A 27,801-nucleotide genomic window follows, 5' to 3' on the forward strand; every position below is an offset into this window, starting at 1 on the left:
AATTATACACATATACCCACTGAAGTTGTGTGTGTGTGTGTGTGTGTGTGTGTGTGTATATATATATTTTTTTTTTTTACAAAATGTGGAAGCACTGCTTTGCTTGTACCTTTCTTTCTCCCAGGGATGGATATTGCTTGGTAAATTCGTCCTACTACAAGGAGGGGTGCTGCCAGTTAAGGAACTTTGTACAGCAAGTAAAGTAAGACCAAACCTGCACTGACTTAAATAGAAAATAGACTCAGGTCCTAGTCACTGAATAGGTCGGAGCTTCAGGAAGGGATTAAATCAGAGTCGCCAGAGTCCTGGCCCCTTTCTGCACACCTTCTGGCTGTCTTCCTTTGTGCGTCCAGGTGTGCTAAATAAATAGCAGGGTAGCAAAATAGGTGAAGTAGTTCCAGGCCTTACATTCTTTACATTCAGGAAACAGTAGAGTTTCTTGGCCCCATCATTCCCAACAAGAGTATTGAGACTCGCTGTGATTGCGTTGGCAAATGTCATCAGCAGCCAAATGTGGTTTGCTGGTTGACCAGGGTTTGGGCATTATGAACCATTCCCAAAGTCAGCTGTGAGCACTGAGAGTGGGAGAGTGGGAGGTTCCTCTAGTTGGAAGGTAGCATTAGGTACCAGGACAATGAACATTGGATGCTGAGCAACAAAACATAAGACACCCTTGTAGGGGGATAAGACAGAGGAGAGGTATAGTAAAAATCTGAACTGCAAAATGAATACCAGATGTTTAACTTGGGTTCTGTGTGTACCCTGAAGCCTACCTCTAATATGGTTTTAAAAGTGCTGATGGGATGAGTTTATATTTGTGGTAAAGAAAAGACTTTAATTCTTCAACATTTTTTCCTTAAGTTATCATGTAATATATGAACATGATGAATAAACCAAAGAGCTCAGGGAGATTATGATGAAAATAGAGGTCTCCTTCTCCCTTGTCATCACACTATTCTCTAAGTCTTTATCCCCCTCCCCCTGGGTAACCACTGTAATAGATTTCCTGTGCAATTCCAGAGATAAAAATTCATACATTGATATGGTTTTTTTCCCTCCAAATTTCCATAATAGAAAAAGAAGAAGCATTTCCTAACTCTTGATTCAAGAAGGCTAGTATAACCTTCATTCCAAAACAACAACAAAAGATATTATAAAAACAGAAAAGCTCAGGCCCATTTTACTTTTTAAAATATAGATTCCCAAAATCTTAAACAAAATTGCAGATTGAATGCAAATATGTATAAAAAAAAGATAATATACCACAAATAAGTGAGTTTATCTCAGGTGAACATGAACAGTTTCTATCAGAAATCCATAAATGTTGGGGCGCCTCGGTGGCTTAGTCGTTAAGCGTCTGCCTTTGGCTCAGGTCATGATCCCGGGGTCCTGGGATCGAGCCCCGCATCGGGCTCCCTGCTCTGCAGGAAGCCTGCTTCTCCCTCTTCTACTCCCCCTGCTTGTGTTCCCTCTCTCGCTGTCTCTCTGTCAAATAAATAAGTAAAATCTTTAAAAAAAATCCATAAATGTTATTCATCATATTAACAAATTAAAAGAGAAAAATCAAATAATCATCCCATTAAATGGAAAAGACATCTGATAAAATAACTCTCCAACACAAAACTTTTAGTACACTAGAAATAGCCAGATGAATACTATCTATAATAAACAAGAGCAAGCATCGATCTCAATGTATGTGTCAAAGCATTACCTTTAAAATCAAGAATGAGACAGAATGTGCATATCATGACCTCTAATGGCAATCTTAGCATAATGAGACAAGAAAAAGGGATTAGAGGAATAAGGAGTGAAATAGAGGAAATTAAAATACCACTTTTTACAGATGATAAGATAGTTTTCACGAAGACCCGGAAGATTCTATAAACACAGCATTAGAAATTATAGAAAAAATGTTTCCCAAGAGGATTAGATATAAAAATAAATTAAAAAGTCAGTTGAATTTCTATATACCAGCAACAAAGTACTTGGAAACAATTAAAAAGAAGGTATTTATTGTAGTATCAGAGAATATCAAATACTCTTAGAATAAATATAACAAGAAGTGTGAAAGAAATCTATAGAGGCATTATGAAACATACTTTAAACACAAAAAGCCCTAACTAGAGAATAATCATGATCATGCACAGGAAAACTGAATATTTAAAGATACAGATCCTCACATTACAATAGATATTACATTTCCAGTACTTTTATAATCAAAATCTAAGTAGTTTATTGACTTAAGATGATATTAAAATTTTAACAAAAAAGCAAAGGGCCAAAATCAGGTATACTATTTTTGAAAAAGAGAATAGGAGCCCACCCTATCAAATACCAGGATTTACTAAGAAGCTAAGAAAAGTGAGTCAGTATAGACATAAACCAATTGACCAGTGGAACAGAGAATCCTGAAACAGAAAAAGACAGCTATGGAACTTCAGGATATCATACATGGGGCATTTAGATCAGTGGAGAAATGAGGGACAGTTCAATAAATGGAGCTGGAAAAAAAGTTATACATCTGGAAAGAGATGATTTGGGTCTCTATCTTAATGTAATGTATAAGAAACTTCAGAAGGATTAAGGACTTCAGTGTCAAAACCAGAATGTTTAAACTTTCAATAGAAGCTGTTTATTACTCTTTTAGATATACTGTAGTCTATTTATACAAATAAAAAATAATGGGATATTCTGTAGCAGTCAAAAGTAATGAATTAATTAGGCTGACACACAACAATATGAATGACCCTAATCAATCTCATATTAAGAGAAAAAGTAAGTCCTAAAAGATATCTACAGCATAACGTCCTTTTTATAAGGATAAAAAGCTAATACATTATATGTTTAAAAAAAAGAAGATAGTAGGAAGGGAAGAATGAAGGGGGGAAATCGGAGGGGGAGACGAACCATGAGAGACTATGGACGCTGAGAAACAAACTGAGGGTTCTAGAGGGGAGGGCGGTGGGGGATGGGTTAGCCTCGTGATGGGTATTAAAGAGGGCATGTATTGAATGGAGCACTGGGTATTATACACAAACAATGAATCATGGAACACTACATCAAAAACTAATGATGTATGGTGATTAACATAACATAATAAAATAAAAAAAATTTTAAAAAGCTAATACATACATAATTAGAATATTTTTAGGAAATATTTTTAGTTTTGTATTTTATATTCAGGTCTGTGTTCCATGGAGTTAATTTTTTGGAAAAGATGTAAGTTCTGTGTCTACATTGGTCTGTGTGTGGATGTTCAGTTGTTCTGGCACCATTTGAAGAGAGTGTCTTTTTTTTTTTTTTTTTAAGATTTTATTTTTTTATTTGACAGAGAGATAGCGAGAGCAGGAATACAAGCAGGGGGAGTGGGAGAGGGAGAAGCAAGCTTCCCGCGGAGCAGGGAGCCCGATGCGGGGCTCGATCCCAGGACCCTGGGATCATGACCTGAGCTGAAGGCAGACGCTTAACAACTGAGCCACCCAGGCACCCTGAGGAGAGCATCTTTGCTTCATTGTATTACCTTAGCAACTTTGTCAAGGATCAGTTGACTCTATATATGTGAGTCTATTTCTGGGCTCTTTTTCTGTTCAATTGACCTGTTTGTATGTTCATTCACCAATACAACACTGTCTTGATTATTGTAGCTTTATAGTAAGCTTTGAAGTAGGTGGCGTCTTTGTTTTTCTCCTTCAATTGTGGTGGCTATCCTGGTCCTTTGCCTCTTCATATAAACTTCAGAATCACTTTGTCAGTATCCCCAAAATAACTCCCTGGGATTTTGATTGAGATTGCAGTGAATACATAGATCAAGTTAGGGAAAACTCACATCTTGTTAACACTGAGTCTTCCTGTTCAACAATATGGAATATCTATTCATTTATTTAGTTCTTAGATTTTGTTCATCAGAGTTTTGTAGTTTTCCTCATATAGATATTGTACACAGTTTTGTTAAATTTATACCTAGGTATTTCATTTTAGGTGGTACTAATATAAATGGTATTACGTTTTTAATTTCAAATCCCACCTATTCATTTCTGTATATAGGAAATCACTGGCTTATGTTTGTTAAACTCGTGTCTTGCAACATTGCTATAACCTTTATTAGTTCCAGGGATTTTTTGTCAACTCTTTTAGATCTTCTGCATAGATGATTATGATCATCTGTGAATAAAGATGGTGTGTTTCTTCTTTCTCAATCTGTATACCTTTTATTTCTTCTTCTTTGTCGTCTTCGTCTTCATCTTATTACATTAGCTAGAACTTCCAGTATGATGTTGAAAAGGAATGGTGAGAGGAAACATCTTTGCATTGTACCTAAACTTAGTGGGAAAGCTTTGAATTTCCCACTATTAAGTATGACAGTAGCTGTAGGTTTTTGTGGTTATTTCTTTATCAGGTCAAGGAAGTTCCCTATATTCCTATTTACTGAGAGTTTTTACCATGAATGGGTGTTGATTTTGTTAAATGCTTTTTTCTGCATCTATTGTTCATGTGATTTTCTTTTTTAACATATTGATGTATTGGTTTACATTAATTGATTTTTGAATGTTGAACCAGGCTTGCCTACCCGGGATAAGTCCCACTTGGTCATGGTGTATATAGGCACACCTTGGAGATATTGCAGATTCAGTTCCAGACCATTGCAATAAAGCAAATATTACCATAAAGCAAGTCAAATGATTCTTTTGGTTTCCTAGTGCATATAAAAATTATGTTTACCCTACAGTCTATCAAGCATGCAATAGCATTATGCCTTAAAAAAAACAACACACACACCTTTATTAAAAAATATTGTTAAAAAGTGCTAACCATCATCTGAGCTTTCAGTGAGTTGTAATTTTTTTGCTTGTGATAGTTCTTGCCTGGATCTTGATGGCTGCTGACCAGCATGGTGGTTGCTGAGGACTGGGGTGGCTATAGCAATTTTTTTAGAATAAGACAACAATGAAGTTTGCTGCATCAGTTGACTCTTCCTCTCACAAATGATTTTTCTGTAGCATGTGAAGCTGTTGGATAGCATTTACCCATAGTAGAACTTCTTTAAAAATTGGACTCAATCCTGTCAAACCCTGCTGCTGCTTTATCAACTAAGTAAATGTAATATTCTAAATGCTTTTTTGTCATTTCAGTAGTCTTCACATCTTCACCAGGAGTAGATTCCATTTCAAGAAACTACTTTCTTTGTTCATTTGTAAGACTTTCTTTGCTAATTCATAAGAAGCAACTTCTCATCACCTATAGTTTTATCATGAGATTGTAGCAATTCAGTCACTTCTTTAGGATGCACTTTTAATTTTCGTTCTCTTGCTATTTCCACCACATCTGCAGTTACTTTCTTTACTAAAGTCTCGAATCCCTCAAAGTCATACATGAGGGCTGGAATCAACTTCTTCCATACAATTGTTGATGTTGAGTTTTGACCTCTTCCTATGAATCACAGATGTTCTTAATGGCATCTAGAATGATGAATACTTTCCAGAAGATTTTCAATTTACTTTGCCTAGATCCATCAGAGGAATCACTATCTATGGCAGCTATAGCCTTATGAAATGTATTTCTTAAGTAATAAGAGTTGAAAGTCAAAATTATTTCTTGATCCATTCGCTGCAGAATGGATGTTATGTTAGCAGGCATGAAAACTATATTAATTTCATACATGTCCATCAGAGCTCTTTGGTAACCAGGTGCATTGTCAGTGAACAGTAATATTTTGAAAGGAATTTTTTTTCTGAATGGTAGCTCTCAACCATGGGCTTAAAATACAAACCATGTTGTAAACAGATCCAGGCTTTGTTGTTCCATTTACAGAGCACAGGCAGAATAGATCTAGCATAATTCTTAAGGGCCCTAAGCTTTTCAGAATGGTAAATGAGCATTCAGCTGGAAGTTACCAACTGCATCAGCCCCTAACAAGAGAGTCAGCCTGTCCTTTGAAGCTTTGAATCCAGCACTGACTTCTCCTCTCTAGCTATGAAAATCCTAAATGGCTTCTTCTTCCAAAGTAAGGCTATATTATCTACATTGAAAATCTGTTGTTTAGTGTAGCCATCCTTATTAATTATCTTAGTAGATCTGGAGAACTTGCTGAAACTTCTACATTAGCACTCGCTGCTTTTCACTTTGCACTTTTCTGTTACGGAGATGGTTCCTTTCCTTAAACCTCACAGGTGGCTTAAAGCAAAAGGACATAACCTAGTCTCTTAAATAATTTATTCTCTATCTTTATAAAAATTGTTGTTGAGGCTATACAAATTACAGATATGCTGGCTAGAAAGACATGACTTGTCCTTTAGACCAACACCTAGTATTGGAAGCACAAGGTTAAAATCTTGGTGTTCACACCATCTTTCCTTCATCTACTATCACAGTCATTCCTCAACAGTACCCAAAATGCAGACCTTCAAATACCATTTACTTGCTATGTCTCTTGGTTGTCTCTTGGTTGCTATATATGTAGATTATTTTTCCTTATTAAAAATATTTCATAATATTTAATAATAGGGCAACAACTACTCAATCTTTGTCAACTCTCCATTGAATAATTTTTCATTTTTACAACCATTTTCTGAATGGCTATTGCACTTTTATCATCTTCTTCACATAACTAAGTGGTCCCTTCCCTTCAAAGGAGGAAGGATTTTTTTTTAAGATTTATTTATTTATTTCAGAAGGAGAGAGAGAATGCACAAGCAGGGGGAGGGGCAGACAGAAAGGGAGAGAAGCAGACTCCCTGCTGAGTGCGGAGCCCAATGTGGGCTCAATCTCATGATCCTGAGATCAGGACCTGAGCCAAAAACCAAGAGTCAGATGCTCAACCGACTGAGCCATCCAGGCACCTCAAAGGAGGAAGGATTTTTGAGCAAGCCTCCAATTCTATCCCACAAAGTGAAATACTGTCCGTATTTATAGTCAAAGAACATGTAGTGGTCTGTATGATGGGCTGAGCCATTAACAAATGGCCTTAAGATTTGGGGAACATGGAAATCGTCATCATGAATGGAAATTGTCCAGATATTGATTAAGATGTACAAACTTAAACTACCTTGTGTAATATGGAAGGATAAAAGGGTATATATGGCAAGGTAGAATCTAAAGGAAGCCATCCAAAGGATGAAAAGCATGACTTGCAAATGGAGTAGGAATCTTCCAGAGATGATGAGGTTTGTATTTTGCTTATATGCAAGTCTATGATGAAGGCCTCTATGAATCCAGTAGATCAACATATCAGTGAAAAGGAGGAAAGAAAATATACTAATAATGAACCAAAACCAGCCTCTTGGAAACTCTCCTATGTCATCATATAATTTGTTGTACTCAACTCTAGCAGAAACAATGAAACAGTGGGAATATTAATCTGTGGCAATAATTGGACAGTAAATGTAATCTCTCTATAGACTTGATTCTTTAAAAATTATGGATGCTTCATTAATGAATGATAACAGACAAAATAATAGCTCAGTGTTGCAAAAATGAAATAAAGTATATAAGCACCAAGATTTGTTACAATCTGGAGACTAATAGTTTGTAGAAGAGGTCATCCTCAGACCATGAGGCTGGATAGATGCATGATGTAAAAAAATAAGAATCTGCAAAGCTGAGTACAAGATTCATCTTAGCCCCTGGAGAGGATCCGCGATTAAGCCTCTAGGGGGTCATAGGATGCCCTTTTTCCTTAAACCTTATGAACCAACCTCTGCTAACTTCAGAATTTCTTCTGCAGCTTTCTACTGGTCAGCCTTCAGAGAACTGAAGAGAGTTAAGTCTTTGCTCTGGGTTAGGCTTTGGCTTAAGGGAATGCTGTGGCTGGTTTGATCTTCTATCTAGACCACTAAAACTTTCTCCATATCAGCAATAAGGCTGCTTTCTTATCATTCACATGTTCACTGGAGTAGCACTTTAATTTCCTTCAAGAACTTTTCCCTTTTTTGGCTCACTCTTTGGTGTAAGAGACCCAGCTTTCAGCCTGTGTCAGCTTTTATGTGCCTTCCTCACTAAGCTTAATTATCTCTAGCTTTTAAAGTGAGAAATGTGTGGTTCTTCCTTTCACTTGAACACTTAGAGGCCATTGCAGAGTTATTAATTGGTGTAATTTTAATATTCTTGTGTCTCGGCAAATAGGGAGGCCCGAGGAGAGGGAGAGAGATGGGGGGATGGCCAGCCACTGGAGCAGTCAAAACACATGTAACATTTATCAGTTAAGTTTGCTGTCTTATATGGCCACGGTGGGGGGCACCCCAGAACAATTGCAATAGTAACATCAAAGATTACTGATCATAGATCACCATAACAAATAAAATAATAATGAAAATGTTTGAAATACTGCAAGAATTACCAAAATGCGACACAGAGACATGAAATGAGCAAATGCTGTTGGAAAAATAGCACCGATAGATTTGCTCTATGCAGAGTGGTCACAAACCTTCAATTTGTAAAAAAACCCACAATATTTATGAAGCAGAATAAAATGAGGCATGCCTGTACTATATATATTTTACTCCCCCCTCTTTTTTTTAGGGGGCGAGGGGCAGAAAGAGAAGGAGAGAAAGAATCTTAAGCAGGTTCCACGACCAGCACAGAACCTGACACAGGGCTCGATTCCAGACCCAGAGGTCATGACCTGAGCTGAAATCATGAGTCAGACGCTTTACCAACTGAGCCACCTAGGCACCCCCTACTCTACTCTCTTCTTGCTTGCATGGTTTCTGAGGAGAAGTTGCACATAATTCTTATTTTTGTTCCTCTGTAGGTAAGGTGTCCTTCCACACCCTCTCATGGCTTCTTTCAAGATTTTCTCTTTCATTTCAAAGTGATACGCCTGGGTGTAGCTTTTAGGGCAGTAATCTACTAGGTGTCCTCTGAGCTCCCTGGATCTGTGTTTTCATGTCTGACATTAATTTGAGGTAATTCTCAGTCATTATTCTTTGGACAATATTTCTTCTTTTCCTTTCTCTCTTTCTTCTCCTTCCAATAGTCCCACTATGCATATGTTATATCTTTTGTAGCTGTCTTAAAGTCCTTAGATATTCTGTTATGGTGGGTTTTTTTTTTTTTTTTTTTTCAGTCTTTGTCCTCTTTGCTTTTCAGTTTTGTTGCAGTATCCTTAAGTGCAGACTGTGTCCAGTCTACTAGTAATCCCATCAAAGGCATTCTTTATTTATGTTACGGTGTTTTTGATCCCTAGCATTTCTTTTTTTGTTCCTTCTTAGGATTTCCATCTTTCTGCTTACCCATCTGTTCTTACATGCTGTCTACTTTATCCATTAGAGCCCTTACCATATTACTCATAGCATTTTAAAGTCCTGGTCTGATAATTCTAACATCTCTACCATATCTGGTTTAGATGCTTGTTCTGTCTTTTCAAATTGTCTTTTTGGCCTTTTGGTATGCTCTGATGATATCCCAGCAGATTAGGCTCTGCTTAACTAGTTTCCACTGAAAACAGGTCTTGTTAAGAAGAACAGAGTGCCCTGGCATATTTCAAAATAGCTCCTCTTCCCCAATACCGCTCGCTGCTGGACGCACTAGGGCGTTTTTATTAGACACTGTAGGAACCTGGTCAGGTTCCTAGTGGTAAATATCACAAAGTTGTGGGGCCTCCTGAAGACTAGGACTCCCTAGGGTTTCTAACTCTCACACTTGTCCATGCTGAGCCTCCAGCAACGTGTCAGTTACGGTTCAGGTTTTCCTTCCCCAGCACTGGTTCCTGAGGCAGGCAGTTTCCACTCTTCAGTCTCTATTTCAGTAAACTGTTATTCTCTGTATTTGCTGTAGGTCTCTCCAATCACTGGGATAGTGGTTCGCAGTGTGCCCTCACCTCTCTCACATATACTGGAAATGTTGTTGATATTTCGGTTTGCTCAGCTTTTTGCTACTGGTTAGGGTGTTGTGGCAGCTTCGAGTCTCCTTACATGCAGAACCAGAAACTGGAACTGTAGTTGTATTAGTTTTTATTGCTACTGTAACAAATTGCCACAGACTTAATAGCTTAAAACAAACCATATTTATTATCTTATAGTTTTGGAGTCAGGAATCTAAAATGGTTCTCACTGGGTTAAAATCAAGGTGTCAGCGTAGCTGTGTTCCTCCTGGAGGCTCTAAGGACATCTGTTTTCTACCTTTTCCAGCTTCCAGAGGCCACCTGCACTCCTTGGCTTGTGGCCTCTTCTATCTTCAAAGCCAGGCTTGACTGCTTGAATCTTTCTCCCATCACTTCACTCTGTTGCTAACTCTTCTGCTTACCTCTTCCACTTTCAATGGCCCTGGTGATTTCCTTGGGCCCACCCAGATAATCTTGGATAATCTTTCTTTTTTTTTTGTTTTTTTTTAAAATTTTTTTATTGTTATGTTAATCCCCATACATTACATCATTAGTTTTAGATATAGTGTTCCATGATTCATTGTTTGTGCATAACACCCAGTGCTCCATGCAGAACGTGCCCTCCTCAATACCCATCACCAGGCTAACCCATCCTCCCACCCCCCTCCCTTCTAGAACCCTCAGTTTGTTTTTCAGAGTCCATCGTCTCTCATGGTTCTTCTCCCCCTCCGATTTCCCCCCCTTCATTCTTCCCCTCCTGCTACATTCTTCTTCTTTGGATAATCTTTCTATTTTTCCATCAGCTCATTAGCAGCCTCACTTCTATCTGCAACTTTAATTCTTCCTTGCCATATAACATAATATATTCCCAGGTTCTGGGGATTAGGGCATGGGCATCTTTAGAGCACTATTACCGTGCTTAATACAGCAGTCATGTAGCTTGTGACTTTTAAGACAGCTTTTCAGACAACTAATGACTCTTATATAAACAGGTACTTGCAATAGTGGAGATCATGCTTTGTCTCCTGTTACCTATTAATATTGACATAAAAATGGCCATTCTATTTTAGTTCTTTAGCTTTCTGGTTTGACTCATATCAATCTTAATTTAAAAAACCTAATTCACATTGTGTTTTAATATATCCAGTATGGTACCTCCTTATTTTATTGAGGTCACCAAAATAGCTCAAATTAGTAAAGAATTCAGTGAACTTAATTTATCCATTGTTTTGGCCACATTTGTCACATTGGTCCAATTTGTCAGATGAGCAACTTTTATATATATGTCTAAGTTTCACTACTATATGTTTTGATCAAAGGCAAATAAAGGAAAGACTGCTAATATAAAAGTGTTTCTTAAAAAATTATAAAAATTATATATATGCTTTAAAATATAATTTGTTACATAAATTATAAAAGTTATATATATTACATAAGTTTTTAAATTATAAAAAAATTTTTATAATTTAGCTATTATTCAAGTAAAGTAGATAAACAATAAAATATTTTTTATATTTTTTAATGTAAATTTTTGCCAAAGTGGAATTTATATTTATACCCAACATGTTTTGGAGAAAATTATTTCTCATTAGAAATTACATTCTTCTGTCTATTTATACATGATTGAATATTTCAAGACATCCATCAGTTATTCCTAGAGGCAAAATCAAGCACAAATATTTACATTAAAGACGATTTAAAAATTTTATTATTAGCTTTTGCAGCATTCTAGCCTAGATACAACTACTATTTTTTCTTTCAATAGCTTACCTATGTTCTCAAAGAGTGGTTGCCATTGACTTAATTTTTTAATTTAATTCAATTTTAATTTTACTGAATTATGTTTTAATAATTTGCAATGGTCTCTATTTAACAAAGTGTAAAATATATAGGCATATCTGTCTTTATCTCAGCAGCTACAGATGGCTGATCCCAGCTGCTAACAACTTTTACAAATATAAGGCATAAGTGGGTAGAAATGACCTTTTGGAGCCCCTTCTTGTGTTAATCTCCAGGTATCCCCATTATGTATGTATGTTTCAATGTTGGAGTCTTAAGATCTCAAAAAGCTTTAGTGAAAGCATTTTCAGAACCAAATAGAAGTGTACTTTATTTTAATTGTCTTCCATTTGAAAACCAAATCCAGAACAGGATATTGCTGGACCTGAAAGTTTATATAACATAACCCTTATTTCTATCATGCTCCATTATTTACGTACTATATCCTGCCATCACTGGTTAATTAACTCTCTTTGTCCTTGGTATCCAGGTGGGTGTTACTCCCAGTCACATTTTACTCCTAGGCACCTTGAAAAAATGCGTATGTGAATGGTATGCCTACACATGTTCTGCATACAGGTCCTTTTGAATGCCACTAACGGGAGGCAGTATGTAAGGCAGAGCTTCCCTGATGAGATAAGAGATGTAAGGAAATGTTTTAACCAGTGTTTTGAACCTAGTTTGTTGAATTTAATTGCATGAACCTGGGTTAGAAAAGCAAATATTGTAAGGTCTCTGGAGGATGCAAAGATAAATATGATGCGATTCTATCTTTCAGAGTTAAAAATCAAGAGAGGCAGTGGATTTGTAACGATAAGGCAGTCAAAATGTTATAATAGAGGTAAAGGAAGAAGAGAATGATTTCAGTTTTAATTTTGTTTTTTGAGATAGGCTGTGAATTTGGGGGTATTTTTTGAAAAACTTTTTATTTTAAATAATTACAGACTCATAAGAAGTTGCAGAAATAGCATGGAGAGATCCATGTACTCCTCATCCAGCTTCTCTTAATGGTACCATGTTATAGAACCAGTACATTCATCAAAACTAGGAAATTGACACTGATACAATACAATTAAGTAGACGAGACCGACTTTATTGAGTAGTCTTTTAATATGCAGAAATAGAAGAGGGAAGGAGAAAGGAACTCTAGGTTGACAAAACAGCATTTGGTTGAGTATAGGTCATGAGAGAATTTCGATTATTCAAGAAATCTGCCGAAAGGGACTTTAACAAGTAAGCCATTCCCTTCCACTTTATAAATGAACTAATGAGGCCCAGAGAGATTAGACAACTTGCTTATTTCATTTTCTTTCCTTGGTTAGTGACTGAATTTAGGTATATTATACAGCATACATCTGGCTGCTGGTCTCCAAGATCTTAGTCCAGGAATATTCCTTCCCAAACTATGTTTTCTTAGCTGGAATAAATACATGGTTATTCTTTTAGAACCTCTGTCAAGATCCCACTCAACGTGTATTTTTTCCTCTGAGTCCCCAGAGCCTCAGAGTGCAATATCTGGCACACAATAGATGCTCAGTAAATATCTGTTGACTAAATGAACGAATGAATTTCTTTTTTAACCCCTACAACTGAAGGAGAGGCACTTCAACCGGGGATAATAAGAATAAATCACACCCACAATTAGCGCACTGCAATGGAATTCATTACTAAAAGTCAATTTGCATTTGGGCAAAATGACAGAAGGAAGTTGGGCAGAGAAACACATTTTATTTGAATTATGATGAATTAAAAATATACACAGGCAATTACTCTTATTTCAGCTACACTGTGCAGTAAATGTGTAAATAAAAGGTGTGAGTGTCCAACATGGAAAACAGCATATTCTCCTTTTCTACATAACACATGCATCAGATGTCTCTTCATAGGGATCATTATAGTTTTTAGCTTAATTCCAAGCTAAAAAACAGAATCATTACGGAAATGCTGCTTTTTCTTATTGAGCAGTCTGTAGGATAGCTTGTTGCCAAATTAAGCAGCACACAGCACTTGTTAACTTAATTAGCAACCTAACGGCTGAACCTCAGCCTGACAAAATGCATGTTGCGTTGGATGGAAATTGCAGTGAAACTATAGCCACTTCAAAAGAAGCACAATCCTGTGGATATTTATTTTCCCTTTTGGGCTAAAGGAAAACCTGATCGCCTGGGAAAATCTTCCAGTTCCTATTGTAGCCCAAACAGAATTATCAAGAGTCAGCACCTTGTAGGCTGTGAAACGTTCCTTTTTCAAAGGCTGTGTGCAAGAGAACTCCCAAAGGGCTAATGGACATACTTGTGCCTCCATTAATAGCACAGAAAGCAAACTAATTAATTAGAGCACACACTGAATAAACTCCATTTATCACCAAATGGCCCAAGTGATAAACAAATTATTTAAGAGCTTATTGAAAGCAGACATCAAGAAGGCAATTGTCAAGGCTTCAAACTGATGTGTTTGTGAATATCCCTAGAGTAACAGCAGTTTCAAGGCTCCTTGCTGGGGACAGACATGGAGATTTTATGGGATAGAGGGTTTGTGTAGGTTGTCTCACCAACAGATCCTAAATTGTTGCTGGGTTGTCTCTCCTGTTTAGAATCTGTTGGTGTCCTTCTGGCTCAGATGAAATCTGCTGGAAATAGTCCTCCTGTTCCTGATTTTTGGAAAACAGAGGCTGAGGTCTGGTAGGCTGGCATAAAATGGGCAAAGGCTTAGTCCTGATGTTACCCTGGCATTTCAAAATGCAGAATTTTCTGCCTTTAGGCTGCTGTGTACTTTAAGTGAAAATACTTCACTTTAAGTGAACTATGAGAGGGAGAGAGAGAGAGAGAAGAGAGACCTAGAAGCAATGAAGACTGTCATAATTTTTATTATATACTGACAATATCCACTTAATGGGGCTTAGGGATTTACCTAACAAATTATTGTTAATTTCTATGATTATTATATAGATTTAAAAATTTTTTCTCACTATCCATTTGGGGATGTTTCCTAGGTCTCTGGCATGTAGAAGAAAAACAGTAGTACATAAGATGAAAGGGGTTTTCCAGACAGGTCACATGTTCCCATTTTCTCCATTATTATTATTAATCTCGGCTGAGCCTCTTTTCTCATGTAACCTGTCATGTTGCTGCATTTTGCCAGCGCCTTAGAAGCCTTCATTGATTCTTTTCTCTCACACACACAAAAGGTGCTGACTTGTCTGCAGTATATTTTGTGCCACTAAACACTTGGAAAAGGCCTTGTAAATGGAGGGCAGTGCTCTTGGAAGTGGTTCACCCAAACTAATTTCAAGATTTGAGTGTGAACCTGAGTTAATTTTGAAAGTCTGCTACTCGTAAGTTATCTTAGCTGTTATCAAACTAAAGAAAAACGTTCCTAATAATTTGGAGAGTTGTTCTGTGGTGTCTAATTATGAGGGTAAACACTGATTTGGGTATGATTTACAACTGGAAAAAGATGAGAAGATGAGGCAGTCTCTGTGTAAGGATGACAGATTTCTCACGTTCTCCGTCTATGTTTTATGGCATTTTGTGTCCATCTTGATGTAATAGTTGATACTTTACAGATCTTCTTTATCTGGTGTGATGGCTTAATGAGAATGTGAATTCTTGGTGATAGGAACTATGTCCTTTTCATCTTACTAATTCAGCACTTCCCATGTACCCGGTGCTCTAGAGCCTGGTGATAGTTTTGTTAAATGAATTAAAAGTTCTACTCCCTGTGTACTCTGAAAATGGCATTTGATAATATACCTTCTATAAGTCAATGTTTATTAATTCAGCCGGAGTGAAGCATGTGGTTCTGGGGACAGCAACAGTTGATGTGCTGTACTACTTAACAGGCCTTCTTTGGCCAATCGGTACAGGGTCAACTGGAAGTGGAAATGGCTCGTGTCATGGCACTATCCAGTTTAGACTTTGCCTTATCTTACAGAATAATTCTAATTTATATCCAGCATCCTTATGGTATCCCTAAAACTGTTTATCCTGATATTAGGGAGGTGACATTATGCAATGAAAATTATGGAATAAGGGTCAGTGGATTGCAGCCCTATAATCCTGTCATACTTTTAGGTCCATGATTTTGGGGAAGATTCTTAACTTTTAACTTGCAGTGTCTTCATAAGTCTGGAAAGAATATTGTCATCTCTTTGTAGAGCACACTTTCTTATTCATTGTTTGGATCTTCATTTTGATTATAACCTTGTTTGGCATGTGGTGTGAACAATAGAGAAAAATGAAAGAGAAAGAGAATTATCAGCAGGATGGGAAAAGAAAACATGCACAACACAAAATCCGGTGTACGTGCCCTCTTGTGTTTTCCAGATGGGTACCAGATTATTTCTGAAGAGAGCCGTCATAGATGTGTTCATCACACAGCTCTGTGGGAGTTGTACGTAACCCTTGGATTAAGTTTTTGGGCTGGTTTGTCAGCTTCTGGTCTGTTTGGCTCAGTAGGTCCTATCTGAACAATCAGAATGATTCTGTGTACTGCTGTTTAGTTCCAAAAAAAATGTCTCCTGAGCTGGACAATCTCAGAGAGTCAAGGCTGATGTGGTATCCGCGTCACTTCTACTCACTCTGAAAGAGTGAGTCTGAGCCCCAAATATATTTTGAACCAACCATCTGCATTTTCACCCCTCAACATCAGCCATCTTTTTCTGATTAAATATAAAGATACTATGTTTGCTCAGCAGCAGCTTGTACATTTTTATAAGCCAGAATTATGTATTCTTTACAAAGATAATTTCGTATAAATGTTTGTGATTTACCGTTTCAATCATTTTCCAATATGTTTTGTATTTGTCTTTTAGATGCACGCTTTCATAGATTTGCTTCCTGTAGATTTGACAAACTGCTGTCCTTATTTTTTAATCTATCCCAATTGTGAAGCTGTTGGTTTTTACCTTCAAACTCACCCTTCCATGCTCTGCTTCTTCGTGCGGGAGCTGGGACTCTGCAAAATACATTCCTGCTCTGCAGTTAGCTCCTTGCAAGACTGCCGATAGGGGTGCCAGACGGAGAAAGGAGTGACTTGTTCCTTTTCGTTTCACATTTCTTTTTAATGTGTTTTTATTGAGATGTAACTGACATACAACATTAAGGTGTATAACGTGTTGATTTCATACGTGTGTATATTGCAGTATGATTACCATGGTGGTGTGAGCTAACACCCCATCACTTCAGTAAGCATCCTTTCTTTTTTGTGGTGGGAGCAAGTAAGACCTAGTCTCCGAGCAACTTTCAGGTTTACATTGTCTGTATTGTGTCCTTAATTTGTTTGTATTGTCTGTAATCACTATGCTGCCCGTTCAATCTCTAGGCCTTATTCATCAACTAGTTGCTAGTTTGTATCCTGAAACCACATCTCCCCAGTTCCCTTAGTGTTACTTCTTCGCCACAACAACAGCAGTTCCTTGGGGAAGCAGCAGTTAACTCCGTTTTGGAATTTATGTACCACTTGCAAAAACAGCCCCAGCCAACCAGCGTCCCCTCCTGAAAGGTCCGATCTTCAGCTCCCTGAGGCCCATCTAAGGAACCTTCCCACATGGGCGTGGCCACTGCCTCCTGCGGGCGCTGCCTCCATCTTGTCGCAGTGTTTTGGGTTTTGTTTTGCCTTTTCAGTTAATCTAGTTAACAATTCTTTATGCCAGCTTAATTTCTATATTAAATTCTGTCGGTTAAAAAAGCTGTTCTGGGGGGCACCTGGGTGGCTCAGTTGGTTAAGTGACTGCCTTCAGCTCAGGTCATGATCCTGGAGTCCTGGGATCGAGCCCAACATCGGGCTCCTGGCCCAGGGGGAGCCTGCTTCTCCCTCTGACCTTCTCCCCTCTCATGCTATTTCTCTCTCTCAAGTAAATAAAATCTTTAAAAAAAGCTGTTCTGATTTCGGTCTCTTGAATAGACTGTGACTGACACAGACCGGGTAGGCGTCTCCCCAACATCTCCATTCCTGGGTCTCTTCTGGAAGCCAGTCCTAGAGAACCCTTCAAACCATTTCCTGGCCTGTTTTTCTGACCTCACAAGAAAGAGGTCTAAGCAATTGCTTTAATAGGTTTTGGTAAAAACCTCATGAATACGTGTAATGAGTCTCGGTCCTTCAGCAAAAGGTCACATCTCCCTTACTCTCAAAGCTCTGAAGCCACATCTCTAAGGGAAAACACTCAACGCTGACAGCATGTCCACACATTTTGTGTTTAGTCATCTCTTCCACAACCTCATTAAATCCTAGGACTTGGTAGGAAAATTGAGAAATCATTTAGTTAATTTGCTTGCTTCGGGCAGGATTAAATCTCAATACTGGCGTAATTTAGTTTTTCCATCAAAACTAGACACTACACATTCATAAAGTGAGTAGATGCAAGAATTTTACAATCTAGATATTATAAAGTACAATAACTTGATAAGAAATTTCTTAGGTCTCTGGATGATTTTTACCCCCAAATCTGTATATTTTTTTCTAAGTTACCTTATATTGATACTATTTTCTTGAGTTAACACACATACTCTTTTGTTTGTATCAAAGATTCAAATATTTTTTTTTTAAGATTTTATTTATTTGAGAGAGAGAGAGCGAGAGCATTTGCGGGGGAAAGGCAGATGGAGAAGGAGAGGCAGACTCCCCGCTGAGCAGGGAGCCCAACGCAGGCTCAATCCCGGGACTCTGGGATCATGACCTGAGCTGAAGGCAGACGCTTAACTGACTGAGCCACCCAGGCGCTCCTCAAATATTTTTAAAGATACGAAAGAAAGTACTATAAAATTAACCTTAAAATATCTAAATGGTTACTTAAAATAGACTCTTTAAATCTTGCTTGGCATTTTATAATGCACATAGGTTTCTGTATTCATAAATATTATTGTTATTTGTGGCCAAGTCAAGTAAGGACACTACAACTTAGATACAGAGCATGAGTTTTTCTATAACAGACTACATCTTGCTCTCAAGCATACATTCATATGATTGTCAGAAATCATTTAATCTTTTTTATTTTATTTTTTTTATTTTTTATTTTTTTTAAAGATTTTATTTATTTATTTGAGAGAGAGAGAGAATGAGAGACAGAGCATGAGAGGGGGGAGGGTCAGAGGGAGAAGCAGACTCCCTGCCAAGCAGGGAGCCCGATGCGGGACTCGATCCCGGGACTCCAGGATCATGACCTGAGCCGAAGGCAGTCGCTTAACCAACTGAGCCACCCAGGCGCCCCATTTAATCTTTTTTAATTAAAACATCTCAGTCGCTTCTCTTTTAATAGTCTTCTGTGGGTCATGTATCAGAAGGTAACCCACTTCTTAAGGAATCTCCCTTGCCCCTTCTCCTTCCCAAGATGCTGCCTGGGTGTGCAGAATCTAATATAAGCCCCAGCACAGAGAGGGGTGGCTTTGTATCTGGTCTTTATGCTGTCCTCTGGTCAAGATGCTATGCCTTCTGGTTTCTAGCCATTAGCCTCAATCCTCATTGTATCCATGGTGATGTGATCTGGCTTGTTTGCTCAGTGCCTTTCCTGACCTGTTTTTACTGAAGTGAACTGGCCTGAACTTTGGTATATGATTTGGCAAATGATACAAGTTATGATTCTTAATCTTAAAGAGGATATGGTTCCATGATGAGACTTCCTTCTGTTTATCTTTTCTGACTATCAGTCTGTGAGGCCATGTCATCCCTTCCTATCTCAATCCTGTTATTATCCTATGAGTTGTATACCCACACTTTACATCTAATTCAAGAATTTCTGGTATTGGATTTCTAGCTATGCCATAAGGCCTAGAATATTTTGACATAATATAGGGTCTCTCCATAGGATGCACAAGTCTTTACCAAAATAGATTAAGCTATACTCTACCATAAATGTCCTATGTGCCCTGCTCGTATTGTTACCTCTTTTTGTGAGATTCCCAAACATGAGCTTTGATATGACTCAGGCCTCTTCCACTTCACTATCTTTGAGAAATTCCACACTCTTCTTGGGTTCTGGAAATTCAATATCAGTGGAATTTAATTTATTTTGCTTGCACACCCCTCAAATATTGTTGAAAATCTATTTACTGCTCATACATGTTTAGTTTAGCTTCATCATAAATTTAAATAGTTGCAAAGGATATAAGTTTAGTATGTTATAAATATTGACATTTTAAAAGAGAACCACTGTATCACTTTAAAAAATATATCCAATATAATTGAATTCATGATGATCGAATACTCACCATCATCCATATTAAAAACACTGAGCAGACTCTTCTTTAAAAGTCACAAATTCTACCTTGGTCCTTTACCTCTACAGTTCAGGTTTACATTTCACTTCCCCTTCAGAATTTTTTCTTATATATTTTAATAATTGAAAGTCTTTTAATTATCACCCTGCAGTAGATTGCAAAAATGGTCCTCATGCTTCACCCATCCTTTGCCATGTTACTTTGTACTGCCTTCCCACTTTGACTCTGGGATTGATTGTATGTCTTGCTTTGGTCAGTGTGATACTAGGAAGTGTGATTTAGAGGCTTGTGAAGCTTTTGAGAGCTGGGGTTTGCCTCCTCTCTTCGGTTTCTGCCAGGGGTAGTCTCCTGGTGAAAGACACCTGAAGCAGAGCTGAGTGTCCCCTAGATCAGTCAACAGTCAGACAATACAGATGTGTGAGCAAGACCAGCCAAGATAAGCAGAGTCACCAAGCCAGCCTCCAGCTGCTGCAGATGAATGGACAAGTGCATGCTTACTGCTGTATGATCTTGAGGTTCTGTGATGCTTTTTATGCAGCATAATTCTTGTAAAATCTGATTCAGTCTAACGTAATCGTCTATAAAATAAGATTAAAATTGGTGGGGGGGTTTGTGTATGTGTGTCTATGACCATAAACTCTAGATTTAAAGCAATAAGTTTCTTCATGTTTATCAATTCCATTATTATTAGTGCCTAGCTAATCTAACGAACCTAAATATACTACAAAATTTAATGCGTATTTATTACATAAAAAGGTAAAATTCTATTATTTAAAATCCATTCTGTATTGAGAGAAATAAGGATTTTCCAATTATTTCAAGAATTTATGGATGAACATCAAATGAAATAAGACTAATAGTCCATTCTATTCATTTCAAAAATATTTACAAATGTAAGTGTTCAAAAATCTTGCCCATATACATACGTTTATGGAAATGACAGTGATTTTATGATAGCAATGCCATTCAGTTGTTTTGTGTCTTCCCTAGTTATATGCCAAATTTCACAAAGGGATATGAATATTTTTTAGTGATTTAATGGTTGACAGCTGTATAGATTCTACCTGAATTTTTGAACATAAAGACTGGATAACCATCTGATTTAAAAAATAATCTTTTTAACTCAGTTATTAGAGGCATTTATTTTCTCAACAGGAATTACCAATCTTTCAGGCTGTTTCTTTATTTTGTGTCACATAGGTTCTTACAACTGGGGCAGTGTGCCAGAGAATTTGTTCTTGTTTTGTAAAATGGAAGAACCATTATAAAAAGAGAAGGGGTGAGTTCTTGGTGAGTTCTCACACCAGTAAAATTTTGGAAGGAGTACATTTGTAAGTCAAACATCTGGAAATCTTACATTAAACCTTCAAATACTATGACCCTTGGAAATATAGGTGTACTTCAGAGGCAAGCTTGCCCTGATGTTTAGATCACTGCTCTTCCATAAAACCGGACAGGTAAGGCTGCTTCCGGGCTCATGTACCCAAACCTTAATCAGCCATTTCTCCTCTTTCATTTCGGTAGCATGTTGTATATGATGCTTCAAGTGTAAAACTCCTCTGAAAGGCTTATCCTCTTCCTAGGCCAGATATGGGGAGATTCACTCTAACTTACCTACATGTTTTTTATTCTATCCCAACTGGGATTTCCATCCTTAGTGTTACTCATAACTCTACTGTCTCAAACCTTCTTGTCCCTCTTGTCCACTCCATTTTGACTTCTCCCCACTCACAGTCCCAGAGAAGTGTTTCTCTTCCTGTGAGTTAGAACTTCTTAAATAACAGAAATAAGATCTTCCCCCCCCCCAACCCCTCCCCAATTCAGCATTGATTCTTTGGGCAGTCCTCTAAGCTTTGTTCTTAATATGGGTATCTATTCTCTCGTAAAGACTGGGTATACAAAATCATGATGGATTTCTAAAAGCCTGGTGAAGGCTAGACTAACTTCACCACTTTGGCTGCATCTGTTTTCCTTTTTGGAGGGTAGCAAAGTTCCTGGATCTGTTGTATGTAGAATAATTGAAGGAGGAAAACAAACACTCTACAAGAAGGGGAAAAATTATGTGATATTTCAAAACATTCTCCAAGTTACTATAACCTTTAACTATACTTAAGTGTTTACATTGTGTTTTGACCTATGGTTTCCTGAAGTACACCTTTTGTATTCAGCAACATGTTTTGCTTAATTATGTACTCAAAACCATGCCTCAGGTCACTGGGACCCCACAGTGAGGCTGCCTGAGCAATTTTCAGCACATCGTCAATACTTGCTAGAGTGTTGCAGAAGACAGAGAGAAGGGCGCAGAAGACACCACTTTAGGTGGTGTTTCATCACCCACAAAATAAAGCCCAAATTCCTTAGTGTGGTATCTACAGCCTCCCTTAATGTATTGTATCTAGCTCTTCTGTACAAACTAAATCTGACCTTACCAATATATTCAGCCTCTCTCACTGTCCTCTTTAAAACCTTCTACTCTAGCTAGGCTCTTCTGCTCAGAAACTCTGAAGTAGGGTGCGCATCCATCTCAGCCTCCATCCTTTCTATATTCCTTTCAAGGCCCACATCTTAAGTTCCATACCTTGAAAGCTGTGTCTCCCCTCTAAACTCATTGATTTCATTGCCTTTATGACTTCTTATGAACTGAATGCATTCTACTTGGTATTATTATTCATATATTTATTTTATCCAGTCTCTCAACTGAAAGAGCAAGTTGCTGGAGAGGTGAGGAACTGTTTCATGCTTTGAATCCATATCATTAAACACTGAGTTTTACACATAGTGGGTATCTTAGTGGGTGTCAGCAAAGGTCTAAAGCCCCTTTCACCATTTCTGCCTCACTGTCAATATATGGTATGCCTTCGGTTTCTCAGAGACAGTTGAGATAATCTAGGGGAACTCATTAACATTCAGCCCTCTACATCTACAAGTTGCCTGTAGCTGCCCCTTGGTGCCTCCCCACTGCTAGCCATCAGAGAAACCGATGCTCAGGCTTTACCCAAGAGTAACTAAATCAGAATATCCAATTAAATCAAGACCAATTAGGTCAGAATGAGGATAGGGCCTGGAAATTGGAATTTTAAAAGTCTCCCGTGATTGATAACCAGTGTTTTCAGTTTCTAGAATAGATTCTAGTCTCTCTCATCTTCAAGACTATTTCTCTTTCTGGTACCTTCATCCTATGTCTATGTAATTATTTCCTTCAACTTTCTACAATGCTAAACTGTTTTCCCCAAGCCAAAGCAAACCAAACCAAAATAATACTCTTGATTCTTCTTCCATCCCTCCTATTATATTCTAAGCACTTTTTTCCCATTTATAGGTCACTTTGGGAAACATATTCAGATAAACTATAGCAGTTCAGGTCCAATCAGAAGATAGAAACTACATTAACAGGCTAAACAAGGAAGGTTTAATATAAAGAAGTTCTGACTGTGATAAAAGAGTAAGATATAAAATAAGATGTGCTCCAAATGGTACCCAGGGCTGTTGGAGAGGGGAGGGGAGGGGTTCAGCCCTAATTGGAGGAGGTATGGTTCAGCCATCAGATAACAGAGAAGTTTGCTGGTGTAGCCAGGCCAGAGTTGATCTGGAGTTTCTGGGATACCAGTATGTCCCTGTGGTCAGCAGAATAATGGCCCCTCAAAGATGTCCACATCCTAATTCTGAAAACCTGTGAATATCTTATCATACATGGTAAAAGGAACTTTGAAGATGCCATTCAATTAAGGACCTTGAGATGGAGGGATTATCCTGGATTATCTGGGTGGGCCCGATACAGTCACTTAGGTCCTTAAAAGTTCTCACCTGTACTCAAAGAGAGATTCGGCTACCAATGGATGGTCAGAGAGATGCACCATTGCTGACTTTGAAGATGGAGAAAGGGACCATGAGCCAAGTAATGTGGACAGCTTCTAGAAGCTGGAAAAGGCAAAGAAACAGATTCTCAGTGAGAGCCTCCAGAAGGATCCAGCCTTATTGACCCCTTGATTTCAGTCCAGGGAGACATGTTAGACTTCTAACCTGCAGAACTTGAAGATAATGAATTAGGGTTTTAAGTTTGTGGCAATTCATTATATTTGCAACAGAACACTAACACACTCACTCTTCAGAGTGTAGGAAGGGAGCAGGCGATCAGCAACTGGTGGCATAGGTATGTATAACTCATAATGGGGGTTCTGGAGCTGGTGATGGTAGGAGACCCTCACAGTGGTAGGACTCTGGGTTCTGAGTAGAGTGGGCTACAGAAAGGTTATCAATAGGCTGAGGCCACAAGATCTCACAGGGGTACCAGCGGGGGCCGGCTTCACTAGCTGTCCTCATACCTACTAAGCCCACCTATGGATCCTAAAAAAAAAAGAAACGGTAAGAGAGCCCCTTCCTTTCTCAGTGACCCTCCAGTGTCCACTACCACAAAAGCTTAGCATCATGCTCACTTGAACGGAGACATATTTAAAGGATTTCTGTTGTTTATCACAGAGCAGATATTGAAAGGTGTATTTGGAGCAGAGGTAATAGATTGATAACTGACATGTATGTATTTCCAAAGCATGGCTGTCCTTTCATTACGTCCCATGGCAGCTTGAAATCTGTGCTCAGCTCTCCACTGAAATTACCCTTGTCAAGGCAATCAGCTATTAACTGTATTTAGTCCTTATTTGTGTAACAATCGACAATGTTGATTAATATAGTCCCTGCAAAACTGCCTTTTCTCTTGATTTCATGACATTATTCCTCATTCCTCTCCCACATCTCTTGAGTCTTGATTCATATTCTCCTTCCAGGGGTTTTTTTGTTGTTTTTTTTTTTCTATGCTATTATTCTTTCTTCAGCTCACCATTTACTTTACATTCTGTTCTTGAGTGAACATATCCACATCTATACATGAAAATTAAGTCAGTGGTAGATGATAATTCTCAAATCTATACCCTTAGCCTGGATTTCTCCTCAGCTCTAGTCCTCTATCGTCAGGTCCTTCCTGGACATATATCAATAGGAACCCCAAGTCATCATGGCCAAACCAAATGCATTATCTTCCCTAATTCCACTTCACAGGGTACATATTGGTAGATAATGCTAGCTATGCAAATTTTAAACAGAACTCATTCTCTCATGTGCTCTAGAATCCATTCTTAACAAATATAATAAAATTGAATATACTTTCTGGAAGTCTCTCAAGTCCAGCCATTTCTACCCTCCTCCTTGCCTAAGTTTAAGCAGGCTTTTCCTCCCATCTGACACATCGTGAGAGATTCCAGCTTATCTCTAGCCCTTTAAGAAGCCAGTCTTTCTGGTTCCTACCTCTCCATGCTCTAAAACGAATAATGTAATTTTTTGATTAAATGAACAATGTCCCATCTCTGCTCATCATCACCCCTAGAGAATAGGCTTCCGCACAAGTAAAGGGATTTTATTGAGGGGAGAGTTTGTGTTAGGCTTGCAGAATAGATCAAACTCAGATACGAGGAGACATTGGAAAGAAATAGGGAGGATAGAATTACAGTGAGTACTTTCGGGGATATGAAACTTTTTTCCAGCTAAATTTATATATCTATATAAAGATGCATGCTATAATATTTCAAAAATCCATACTGGAGTCTCTCGAGTGTCTGGTTGAAGACTTTGAAGTGACTCTATAATTAAAAGGTATTGATTGAGCAAGGAGATTGTCAATTTTAAAACCTTTCTTAAATCTACAAATTTAACTGCATCTTTATATTCTTTTTTTCCTGCTATTGTAATTGATGCCATGTCCCTCCTATCAAAAGGCAAATCCTTTCGTGTGTGCTCAGGAGCTAAACTGATTCTGCCCTCTTAGATATTTCTGTGTGTTATCTCTTTCCTACACTAAATCTTCATCCCCGCTCTGTACTCTTTATCTCATCATTTAAATAAGTTCTTATATCTCTGATACCCCACTTGCACTTGATTGGACTTCCCCTTCCATGATATCCCCTGTGCACATATACATTCTTAATTTTCTCACAAAGGATTTCACTTTTCAAACACTTCAATCTGGTTTCTGCCTCCAGCTCTTCACCAAAACTATTCTTGCAAATTTAACCAGAGATGTCTATACTATCAAATCCTATGGATATTTCTCAAAGTTTCTTGATGTTTCAGTCCATTTTCCACATTATTCCCTGGCTTTCTACCTACCTTTTTGGCTACTCCTTCACAGCCTTCGTTGCTAACATCATCTTCTCTAGCAGAAATGTTGGCAATCTTTGAGGTTCATTTCTGGGTCAGCTTCTCTCCTCACATTATATTTCCACCTTAAATGTTTCATCTGCATTGTTGTCTTCAAAAACCACATGCTAATGACTGCCAGGTTTATCTTAGGATTGCAGGCATCCAGGTATGAGCCCAAGCTAGAGGCAGTCACGTCTAAAGCAAAAGGACAGATGGAGACGCATTTTGAAAGATGAGTCAGCCTGATTTCATTTGTCATTACTTCAAACCAAAGCTGAATTTTGGAGAAACTAGCTACATTTTAGTCCAATGCTTTAAAAATCTTCAAGAAATGAATATTCATTTAGATAAATGAAGAGTTCTTCTCTGTCCCATTGCATCATAAACCCTTTGTAAAATACCTTAATTCATCTTCTAAATGTGCCTACTGATTTTTTTTTTTAAACCAGATCTTGAATATCTTAGAATATTTGTGGGTAAATCACAGCAACTTTAAATGGACGTAACCTGCCCTTGTGAGCCCTTCTTTCCTGGCAAATGTCCCTTTCAGTCCTCCCAGCAAGACTAGCAGCTATCTCCTAGGATAGTTGCATGTTGATATTGTTCTTAAAGTATGAATGATGGGACTGCCTTTGAAATTACTGCCTTTTTTTTTTTTTTTTTTACCTATGCCATAATTCATACAATTTTCCTGTCTGTTGTCATCAAATAATATGCCTGTTGGTTAGGCCAGTATGACTGCCATCCAGTTGGATCTTTTAGAACAACGTTTGTATTTCAGTAAGACAAATTTATTGAGCTTTTTGAGGCATCAGCTTTAAGCAAATTTTGACTGAAAATTAAAGGTTTTCATTATCTTACTGTAATACCGGGATTATATTTTTATAGCCATTAAAATGATAAGAAGTAGTAGCAAAATTTCAATCAAAATAATGATCATTTCCTTCACACTTTGGTCTTTTAATTAGCATTGCAACAACCAGTTCTGCTTTTCTTCATTTTACAAAATTGTTTCTTTGTATCTGAGTGAGATTACGTCAGCATGAGAGATGAGGTGACAGTCCTTCTAATGTCACAAGTATTCTTTCTTTGTAGTAACTTCTGCATTGTATTTTTTAATACCAATATTTGTTAAGTACAAATCGTCAAGCAGATTTTTCTCTGTAACTTGACATGATCAGATTTCCACATAAGTTCTTGATTCCTTCATAGATAATGATGCAAATTCATTAGCTTCTCTTCTGTGCTACATTTTTTTACTATTTCACACAGTTTTTCATAGAAATTTTATCTGAAAACATCTACAGCAGTTGGAAACATTTTTCTAGTACCTAACATATTAGTGTCTGCTATTGGATCAGCTGTTCACTCACAGAGTTGGTCACACTTCTTAGTATTAGTATACACAAATCAGTTTTGTTTATGCATTGGAAGCCTTGATTAGAATTAATAATGAACTGGCTGTCTCAGTATCATACTTAAAGATTTCATATTTGGGCATCAAATCCTGCCAATTACTTGTTCTGCTATTACTTTAAAGATTTATTTATTTATTTATTTTGGCGGGGGGGGGGAGAGCGCATGCATGCACAAAGTAGGGGGAGGGGCAGAGGGATAGAATCTTCAAGCAGACTCCCCCCATCCCCCAGCTTGCCCAGCAGGGGCTCATCTCATGACCCATGAGATCATGATCTGAGCTGAAACCAAGAGTCAGATGCTCAACCCACTGAGCCACCCAGGCACCCCCATACATACCATTCTACTATTACTTTAAAATTAAAGCTACAAAGTCACATTTCCCCA

General features: G+C 37.8%; 1 long non-coding RNA gene and 1 pseudogene across 1 annotated transcript; both read right to left on the minus strand.

Moving 5' to 3' along the window:
- Positions 1 to 1,450: 1,450 nt before the first annotated feature.
- LOC116643797 lies at positions 1,451 to 26,292 on the minus strand. Its single transcript, XR_004301622.1, has 3 exons — positions 25,966 to 26,292; positions 23,614 to 23,727; positions 1,451 to 1,485 (listed from the first exon to the last, which is right to left on the minus strand). It is a non-coding gene; the product is annotated as an uncharacterized LOC116643797 (long non-coding RNA).
- On the minus strand, positions 6,510 to 7,768 carry LOC116643796 (annotated as a pseudogene).
- Positions 26,293 to 27,801: the final 1,509 nt, after the last annotated feature.

This window comes from Phoca vitulina, unplaced genomic scaffold (assembly GCF_004348235.1).
Source record: "Phoca vitulina isolate PV1807 unplaced genomic scaffold, GSC_HSeal_1.0 scaffold27, whole genome shotgun sequence".
NCBI classification, from domain to species: Eukaryota; Metazoa; Chordata; class Mammalia; order Carnivora; family Phocidae; genus Phoca; species Phoca vitulina.